This window comes from Myotis davidii, unplaced genomic scaffold, assembly GCF_000327345.1.
Source record: "Myotis davidii unplaced genomic scaffold, ASM32734v1 scaffold238, whole genome shotgun sequence".
In the NCBI taxonomy this organism is placed as follows: Eukaryota; Metazoa; Chordata; class Mammalia; order Chiroptera; family Vespertilionidae; genus Myotis; species Myotis davidii.
Genome location: NW_006293779.1, coordinates 5554920 through 5565322, shown reverse-complemented (window position 1 = coordinate 5565322; position 10403 = coordinate 5554920). Strand labels below are relative to the sequence as shown.

General features: G+C 53.8%; 1 protein-coding gene across 1 annotated transcript in view; it reads right to left on the bottom strand.

The window, feature by feature from the left end:
- CIB4 (calcium and integrin binding family member 4) overlaps window positions 1-10403 on the bottom strand; it is a 37309-nt gene that overhangs the window by 20917 nt on the left and 5989 nt on the right. The window lies entirely within an intron of this gene.

The window sequence follows — 10403 nt, the reverse complement described above, 5'->3', positions numbered from 1 at the left end:
TCTCTCCTCTCTCTCTCTCTCTCTCTCTCTCTCTCTCTCTCTCTCCCCCTCCAAACTGAACGAAGCAATTTAAAGTCCCATTTTTGTTTCACTCCCCAGCATTTTAGACTATTGAAAATTTGAAACCTCCAACTTCTTATTCTTCACTTTCCCCTGTATCCTGGGAACATGGCCCCAGCCCCAGCAGGCTGCGGGTGACTGCTAAGGGCTCTACCCTCCAGCCATGATTCGTCATCACCTGGGCGTTCAATAAGCGCCTACTGGCGGCCCAGATCTCCAGGCATCACACTTGATTCATGCTTTGCCTTGGGCCCAGGGGGACAGGCAGGAAGGAGAGAAATGGGCGCTTGCTACACATTTACTATGAACCGGGTGCTGTGCCCGCCACAGTCACACGTGTCATCCCATTCATTCCTTACGCCAGCCCAAGCAGCAGATCTCCGTACGTCCATTGTATAGACCAGCGATGGCGGACCTTTTGAGCTCAGCGTGTCAGCATTTGAAAATGCTGATGCCCTAACTTAACTCTGGTGCCGTGTCACATATAGACATTTTTTGATATTTGCAACCAGAGTAAAACAAAGACTTATATTTTTGATATTTATTTTATATATTTAAATGCCATTTAACAAAGAAAAATCAACCCAAAAAATGAGTTCGTGTGTCACCTCTGACATGCGTGTCATAGGTTCGCCACCACTGGTATAGACGAAGAAAAGCAAGGAGCAGAGAGGTTAAATAGCCAAACAAAAGAAGGACCAGGAACATGACCCCAGATCTGTCTGACCCTCAAACCTGAGCTCTTCCCATGGAATGGGTTTCAGGGAGACGCTGCCTCAAAATAGGAGTGGGAGGTGGGGGTGGGGGATGCACACGGAGGTGTCAAGCTGCTGGGTCAGCAGGCAGGTCCAGGCCGAGTGCCAAAGAACGTGCTATGACTGATGCCGGTGCCAGCTCAAGGAGGACCAAGGGCGGGAGTGAAAAGTGTCCCATGAATCCTGGCATCTGGGGGGTGGCAGGGTGAGCCAATGCTGGGTCACAGGGGTGATGTGGAGTTCTGCACCCAGGTCCACAGCGGCTCCCTCTAGGATGGTACCAGTAAGACAGCAGTGCAGGGGGAGGAAAACTGAGGGGTGGGGGGAGTTGGCCCCAAATTGGCAGGAGATGCCCAGAGAGCAGTGCATCTGGGGAAGGGCTCCAGCAACACCCTCATGGAGGATGGAGAAGATGGACTGGACCACAACCCAGGCACATGCGCCTATTGCAAAACCACATGCCAAGTGACCCTTAGGCATCTATGTCACCTTGGAGAGAGGTCTCTAGTGATGTCACCCAGCTCTGTCTTTTATCGTTGACTCGGATTAAGGATATTTAGGAGCCCACGTTTTTAAATCTTGTGCTTTTTGCCCCCCTTGAGACATCGATGTTTTTCCATGTTGCTACATAGTCAGTATTATTATCATTTTAATGGCTACATAGTTCAAATTCCCGGAATGGACGGCCCTATCTTTCTAATGCCTCCAAGGAGAATCTGGAAATCTAAACTAAGAAAAAACATTTTTTTTTAATGAAGAAAATAATACATTAGGATGTTTATTGCAAAATTATTTATAGTAGCAAAAAAATAATAACCCCAAACCGGAAACAGTGTTAATGTCCAGCAATGAGAGGATGGTTTAGTAAATCAGAACTCAATGCAATTATACAACCATAAAATGATAATTACACAGACTATGTAGCAACATGAAGAAACATTTATGCCTAATGGGGGGGAAAAGCACAAAATAAAATTATATTTCTGTCCACAGTGATGTAAAATAAAGAGTGCCCCGGGGGGAAAGGTGGCCAACGAAAATAAGAAATGACAGCTTCTGTGAGGGTGTTTGGGTGCTAAGGAGCTGCTTTTAGAAAATGTATTATCATGCTGACATGCTATGTGAACAATAACTAAAAAGCAAGTTAAAAAAGAAGGTCCGCAGCAGAGATGATTTGCTAAGCAAGCAAACAAGCTCTCCTTCCTAGGGGGTGGGAAGCAGGGGATTGTTGCTTCTCTTTTCTGCTTTGTAATCTGCACGCCCAGGGCTGGGCCCCAGGCAGAGCTGGACTGGCTCCCAGACCCTGGGGGTGGGGGGAGGCTCCCCTGCACTCCTGGCAGGAAATGTTCCTGAAGATGAAGTTCCGTGGAAGGACGCTGCCATTCATCTCCTGGTCTGCGTCTGCACCTTTCCAACGCCACATGCTCATTCCTCCACGAACGCTGCCCCCAAATCCCATTCATCTGCCTGGAGCATTTCAGCTTTTTCCCACCCATTCGTATCCAGTCTTCAGAAAACCCCCCTGAGGTGGGCAGGGCTGCTAGGATTAGGTCCATTTTTCAGATGGGAAAACTGAGATCAGGTGCAAACTGCAAACTCCAGTCCAGGACTTTCAACAACAAGGTGGATGAGCCTGGGAGATTGGAGGGCTGAGTCCCGGAGGCCTCAGTTGCGCCCCACACACCAAAGGGGCCTGTGGCTTTGTTAGGGGCTAAGCCCAGAGCTAAGAGAAGGGAAGGGTCCCCGGGAAGCCGCTCTGTGGTTGGACCTGTGCTGGGCCTGGCCTGCTCTTCCGGGGCCTGGGTGAATGTGTCCCCGCACCCCGGCTGTGCGGAGCCTCCGTGGCCTACAGCTCCGGGCAGGCAGCACACGCCGCCCCCCACGCCAGCCGCTCATGCCACGGGGAAGCCTTTCAGAGCTGCGGGTGCCTTGTCCCTGTGGAGGCGGCGGCATGCCCGAGGCCTGCAGAGGGTCCAAAATCCTGGGAACAGAGCCCCGGCCAGCCTGGCCAGCACCTCGTTAGGAGGCCCAAAGGCGGGTGGGAGCCGCTCAGGAACAATGTTATTTATTTTTCTATTTTTAAACAAGTCTGAGGTCTCTGGGGGCACAAATGAAGTTATCGGGAAAGACATGAGGGGAAGAGCGCCTCGGCCAGCGGGCCGAGAGGAGCCCTGGGGACCAGGACCTTGCAAAGCTGAGATGGGCTTGTTTGTCTTGTGCTCTGAGAGCCCAGGGCTGGGACCAGGGTGCTGGACACGCCTGTTCCCTCGGTGCCGCTGGGGAGCTGGGGTGCGAGCAATACTTCCCAATGATCCCATCAGTCATGTGCAGCGGGGGGAGGCGGCTCCCCCTCCGGAAGGAAGCCCGGTTCACGTCTCACCTCGGCCACGTGCACGCTTCCCAGACCCTCCGTCTCCTCACCCGGCACCAGGGCCGGCCATGCTGGCCTCGAGTCCCCGGCACCTCTCACCGGGGGGCGCAATGGGTGACGTGTGCGCCGGGGGGCAGGGACCCCCATCTCACCGAATCCTGGTGCAGCCCTGGAAAGGGAGCTTGTCACGCATCCCCGCCTTGAGGGGGAGGAAGGCGAGGCCGGGAGGAGTTGGGTGACCTGGCCCGCAGCATCCAGACCCCGGCCCACCGGGTTCAGAGCCCCCTCTCCCCCCACAACCCAAGCTGCCTGTCAGGTGCTCGGGGCAAGGGGAACGCGCTGTGCTCTTGGGAGCTTTCGGAGAAATCATGACTCATGGGCAGGATCAACCGAAGGGCTGCGTGGACTTGGCCGGGTGAGAAAGGCCTCCCAGGAAGTGAGAAGCGTGTGAGGAGCAAGGAGAGCTGGACTTGTGGTCATGGTCCTGGTCTGGTCTTACCGGGAGCCAGCTGGGTGACTGTGGGGAGGTCACTCATTCACTCCAGTCCTGAATGGGCCCCTCCGTGAACCAAAGTCCATCACAGAGCTGCTTCCCAAGGTTGATGAGAGGGTCCGATTAAATCTGATACATGAGGCGGCTGGGGGATGCTCAAGCGCCATACAATTGACAACTCCTCCCCAATTCCTGCCCTAGACACAATGAGAAGTATGGGGTTGAGCCAATTGCAACAGGCAAGCAGTGGGGAGTCCTTATGCATCGCCCCCTCCCGGAGGCCCCACACACACAGGCAGCCACTGCAGGTACAGAACCTCCAACCCAGGATGCTTTGGGTGACGGGCTGCCCTCGGCCTTCCCTGCAGACTCCCTCCACCCCCATCGCCCCAGCTTAGAGCCGCCGGGCATCTGTGCCTTGCCCTGGGGTCCACACAGAAAGTTGGGCCAAGAAAAAGGAAGGAATTTGCCCAAGATCACTCAGCCAGGGGCAGGGGAGGGGAGGGGGGGGGAGCTAAAACTAGAACCCAGAGCTCTTCCCCACCTTCCAGGCTTTTCTGACTACCTGTCTGGGAGGCGTGACACACCTGGGAGGTGAGGAAACTGAGGCCCGAGAAGAGCAGTGAGGTGCTCGAGGCCGCTGGGTCAGTGGCGCAGCCCAGGCGGGAGGCCAGACCCCAGCTCCCTGCTGCTGGCTGCTCAGCCCAGAGCAAAGCCTGCGTCCTACATCCCTGAGCTTTTTCTGAAACCAACCACTTCTTAATGCTTTGGCTGAATGTCTAAATAAGGATTTTTGCCAATTCTGAGCCCCGCTAACTGATGAAGTTGTCAGAAAAAGATCTAATGATGCTTGAAAATGCAGGGAGTGAGCCAGCTGCCAAATTGCCCTCCCAGCTCTGACTCTGCGTCAAGGAACCGGGGGACCCTCCCCCCGGGGGGTGAGGGGCTGGAGGTTGAGACTCTGCCGCCTTTCATCAGCTGTATGATGTGGATGAGTTGCTTAACCCCTTTGAACTCCCTCCTCCACGGGTCCCTCTGAGGATTAAATGAGATGACGTGTGTGTGACATGTCAGCACAGTGCCAGGCACAGCACAGATGCAGGGCAGCCTGGGAGGCTGGGGCAGGGCAGCTGACTTAACTGTTGCATGGACTGGGGTAGCTGTGCCTGCAGCCCCGGGTGAGTGAGCTGAAGCCACCCGCTCCATTTGGGGAAGTGCTGGGTCAGCCCCAATATCCTGGAGGGAGCGGGCAGCATGCGTCTCAGCTGGAATGAAAGGCTCAGTCTGACCTCAGGCCCTGGGAGGTGGGCCTGGGAGGCTGGGCAGGCCCCGCCCTCTGTCCTCTCTCTCTTTCTCAGGAGCCCGAGAGGCTGGGCTCTGAGAGGGCCCCCCCCCCCGAAATGAGGTGGATCTAAGTACAGGCCACCCCAAAACACAAGACACACATACATGATCTGCCTCCCAAGGGTAGGGCTCAGGTGAGTGTCCCAGCCATTTCCCCTCCATCACCAACTGTCCAGGCCACATCTCTCTCCTGTTTTCCCTCCTCTCCTGGCTACATGCATATACACAGATGTAGACATGTATGCACACACATGTCGCCTGCTTGGTGACCTTTCATCTTCCCCAGAAGATGGAGAAGAACGAACAGGTCTTGGGTACAAACGTATTTTTGCAATCCCGGGGCTTTGCACAGAACTGTTAACTTCCCGGAGACTCAGTTTCCTCATCTGTCAATGGGGAAATAGCACTGAGCTTTTCTTAACTATCACGGCCGTGAGAAGCACATGAGGCGGAGCATGGACAGGGCCTGTAACCAAGAAGCACATGACGAATGGCCGTGGACATTTGGGGCTGGAAAGTAGAATTGCTGTAACCATGAAATCTGCTGCTATTTTTAGCAAACCAGGGAGAGTATCTGAGGGTGAGGGAGGGGCCCAGGCAGTGGCCTAAATACAGCATGAGGATTATCACGGGGTCCAGCTGTCCTAGTCCGGGCTGTCGGTAATCAAACATCCCCCTCCCAGCAGGCCGCCTCCCCCGCGTGCTCAATTCTGTGCCCACTGGCTGAATGCAAAGTGCTCAGAGGACCGCTCTGAGCTCATGGGAGCCGGGAGGTGCACGTTAGGAGTGGGCAGGCCGGCTCCGCACCAGGGATCAAACCTGAGTTTCCTCGGGATGTGGTGGGAGTGGGAGCTGCAGAGGGAAGCCTGGGCTCCATCTCTGCTCAGCCTGTGAGGGGCCCTGGGACCCTTGTAGGATCAGGTCCCATCTTGTGCCTCAGTTTCTTCATTTATAAAGGCCTTTCCAATCCTGGGAGGTGCAACCTGGCCACGATAAGCTCTGACAAAACTGATTTTAAAAAAAGCACAGGCAGATGCCTGGAGCCCCCTCCCTCCAGGATATTGGGGCTGACCCAGCACTTCCCCAAATGGAGCTGGTGGCTTCAGCTCACTCACTGGGGGCTGCAGGCACAGCCACCCCAGTCCATTCACCAGGTCTCACTCCCCCCCACACTCTTCTCAGGTGGCCAGGTGTGCCATCACCCATGGAGAAGGGGCTCAGGCGCCCACAGGCCACCAGGACCTCTTCCAGCCCAGGACTCTGCAAGACGAAGCAGGGCGGTCATTTGTAATAACAGAGTTTTCACTGGACGGATGGCTTACCCCCTTTGACCCTCTGCTTCCCCAGCTGTCAACGCAGATAATAACTCAGCCGGCCCAGGGCTGCCGGGAGTTAGCGGAGGTGCCGGACGGCTGAGCACTGGCTGGCCCAGCCTCAGGACACCACTAGGGAGGTCCTTCTGGGGCCTTCGGGGAGGGGTGCTGTTCCCAGACCTGCCTGGCTGCCCCAGAAGCCACTCAGCATCCTAAAAAGTGGGGAGGGGGCGCTGCCGAAGCATGACCAAGGTGTCTGGGGCTGGGTCGCTCTAAGAGGGACAGTGTCCACCAGGTTGCCTGGGTGAGCCTCTCTGGGCCCCAGTGTTTGGCACTGGGGTCAAGAATCAGCTCTGTAAAGCCCCGAGGTTTGTGATTCTCCCGTTTGTTCTTAGCCCTGAATTTCCTAAGAAAAGGTCTCGTAAGGACCCCCCAAACCTCAATCAGGGCGCAATGCAGAGGAAGCGCAGAGCAATGACTTACGGGGTGAATGAATGAGACCCAGGTGTGGGAACCTCATTCATAAGCCTCTTTTATCCATGGGACTCTCCCCTGGATGATCGACAGGACAAGGGGTGACATTTCCCAGGGGGCCGTGGGGAAGCCGGGGCTCCCAGAGCAGCCTGGCCGGGCTGGAGTGTGGGGTGGGGACAGGCCAGCGTGGGAGCGAGGCTCTGAGGACCCAGGAGGCGGGTGCCTGGGAAGCTGGGAGTGGAAAGCACCGAGAAAGGGCTGGGGCACCGCTGTCTGTGTGGAAGGCCCCGAGGCGGCAGCAATGAGGAGAGGGTGATTTGGGGTGTCCCCTGAGCACCAGGTGTGATTCCTCAGTGAAGATGACAGGTGGGGCACTGGCATCTATTTCCTGACACCCCGTCAAACTAAAATAAAGGGCGTCTTTAGAGGCTTGACCTACGGAAGCAGAGAGAACGCGAGGGAAGCAGATGAGCGAGCGGTGACTGAGGCGGCAGGTGTCAACCTGTCCCACATCCCAGAACCCTCTAAAGCTGCGGTTCTCAACCTGTGGGTCGCGACCCCTTTGGGGGTCGAACGACACTTTCACAGGGGTCGCCTAGACCATCGGAAAACACATATATAATTACATATTGTTTTTGTGATGAATCACTATGCTTTCATTATGTTCAATTTGTAACAATGAAATCAGGGGCCACCACACCATGGGGAGCTGTGTATTAAAGGGTCGCAGCATGAGGAAGGTTGAGAGCCACTGCAAAGGCTCTGGAACGGAAAGCACCAGGTCTCACTGGAAACGGAGGTCGGCTAACAGGAGGACAGATCGAAAGTCTTGAAAGGCAGCTGAGGTTCTAGACCTCCCCCTACTCGACATGGTGGGGTGATTGCCCCCCTCCAGCCCCTGCAGAAGATTGGAGGGCTGTTCTCTGCACTGGGGACATCAACCACCACTGAGAACTGGAAGTTAAATTAATATATTTAATATATTTAAGTCTGAGACTCCACCAGCCCTCTTTCCCGACTCGGCTCCAGGATACTGGCCGCCAGGACTTCACTCCTGCCTTCTCCAGAGTGTCCTCAAGAAATGGCCCCTTCAGCCCACCCTCCAGAACAGCTCGGTCCATAAACCCCACCCAAGGATTTGAGCTTTGAAACAGCTTCTTAGCAACCACCCCCTCCCCGCACTCTAATGATGAGCAGACAATGACAGGCTCTCCAGGGAAGGCCTCTGGCAGGAATGACAAGGCCCAAATAGGCTGGTGGGGAAAAGTACGATCGGAGAAAACACAGCCTCGAGGAGAAAAGGGGAGGATACTATTGAAAAAAGGAATAAACTTGAGCTCTTGGAAATCAAAAGCATGATGGCAGAAGTGGGAAACTAAATTAGAGTTGGGGGTCAAGTTGAGGGAAGTTCCCGGGAAGAAGAGCCAAAGAGGAAGCTGGCAGGTAGCTGAGAAGCGATGAAAAGTGAAGGACCAACCCAGCATGGGCGACATCAGGAGATTAGCGCTCCAGAACGAGAGAACAGAGGAAGCAGAGGGGAGAAGTTATCCAAGAAATAATTCACAGAAATGTCCGTGAACTGAAGGACCGTTCCCACCAATGGGTCCTCTGTGTGCCCAGTACCTGGGGAAAAGGACCCACACTCACTCACATTGTTGGTAATCTCAGAAGCAAAGAACATACAAGTCTCGGGGGGGCGGGGGGGCATGGGTGGAGAACAAGGTCACACACGAAAAGAATCAGGAAACTTTTTAACAACAACAGCGAAGCTAAAATAAAATAGAGTGATGCTTTCCAAATTCTGGCATTGGAAAAAAAATTACATCCAACCTGTAATTCAATTCCCTCTATGAAGAGTGAGGGGAGAATAAGACACTCAGATATGTAAGGCGTGAAGGCATTTACCTCCATGCACCTTTACCAGGAAGCTACTGCAGGATATGCTCCACCAAAACAAGGGAGGAAACCGACAGAGAGGAACCCGGGGATTGGCAGACCCAAGGCAGACACAGTGTGCAAGCTTCCACAGCCCCGACCTTCCAGGAGACCTGAGATACTCTCACAGGTCCTGCCACCCACAGCCTGGGCCCGGAAATCAGACACCCCATCACACCACACCACTACGCATCCGTGTTTACAGAAAGCAAGATCGTTATTTACAAGAACAGAAACACTGAGCTAATTCACTTTTAAATACACCAAGTAGAGCAGCAGACAGAGAGAAAACAGAAGCCTTCTGAGTGGAGCAGGCGGGGCCGTGTCCGTAGGCTTCCCCACCACCCTCTGCTGCCCGGGCCGCTCTCCCCTGCTCCCCGCTGATGGGCAGACCCTTCCCAGTATTGCCCAGCCCTCATTATCCACAAGTGAAGCCAAGTTAAGAAAACAGAACCTTCCCGGACCACTGGAGATCCCCAGCCAAGTTGCAGCGGTGCCCAAGCTCCCTGGGGCCCCATTCTCCAAGCCTTTTCCAGAGATGGGTTCTGGGCAGGGTGAGTCATGAGCTCCCGTCCTCGGGCCTCGGAGAAAGAACACAGGGACACTGGAGCCCCCACCTCCCAGCAAGCCTCTCCTTGCTCATTGTGGGAGGCAAGTTTTTGCTTCATCCAGGATTGGAAAGACACAGAGGGAAACGTTAGACCGAGATCTAAACCCCCAGAGTTAACCTGAGGACCAGGGATGGTCAGCCACAAAGCTCTAGACAACCAGGAACAAAGGGAGAAAAATAAAGACGAAAAGGGATGCGTATGGAAAGAACTAGTCTTGCTTCTGGGATTAGATCCTTCTTACGTTTCTGTTCTAAAATGAACATTGGGGGGAAAATGTAGAATGATGGTGATTGTGGTTGACATATTTTTTAATGTCCTTACTTGGCAAAATAGGAAAGTTGACATCTCCAGCTAGTGTTCCTCCAAAAAAAAAAAAAAAAAAAAAAAAGAAGTAGTAGTAGTAGTAGTAGTAGTAGTAGTAGTGGGGCTTGTTTCTAAGTGGTTAGAGCCCCTCGCTCCTCTTGTGAAGTGACTTGCCTACGATCACATGGCTAGCAAGTGAGTTTGAACCCAGCTCTTCTGCCCCTGGCCCAAGGCCCTGCCCCCTAGTTCTCTGGATGTGGCAATGGCTGTGTTCTCAATTCACGAGATGGTTCTGGTTGCTCAGAACCAGTTGGCAAAGCAACAAAGAAACAAAAAAATTTTTTTAAAATATAAAACAAGTCAATGTGACCGCAATAAGCATATTTGCAGAGAAAGGGTATGGAAGGAAAGAGGGCCCAGTGGTCATGGCCGTCCCCCTCTGAGGTGGGCTGCCTGGTGATTTTTACTGTGTTTTTCCTTTTCTCTGTTTTCCAGTTTTTGTTTTTCCAGTGACCTTGTTTCTATTTGTATGACAACATAAAATAATAACCATGTAGAAAGATGAAATAAGAGAAGTAAAATTAAAGTAATTTCTTTCAAAGATCCCATCTCACTTTCTGGCCACTTTCCAATGAATAAGCTCTTGGGGGTTGGTGCTCCAGGTGGCCCGCCCTGCCCTGTGGGCGTGGCCTGCCCAAGACCCTCCCTCCACGGCTCTCCACCCCTGGGCTTCCCTGCAGCCTG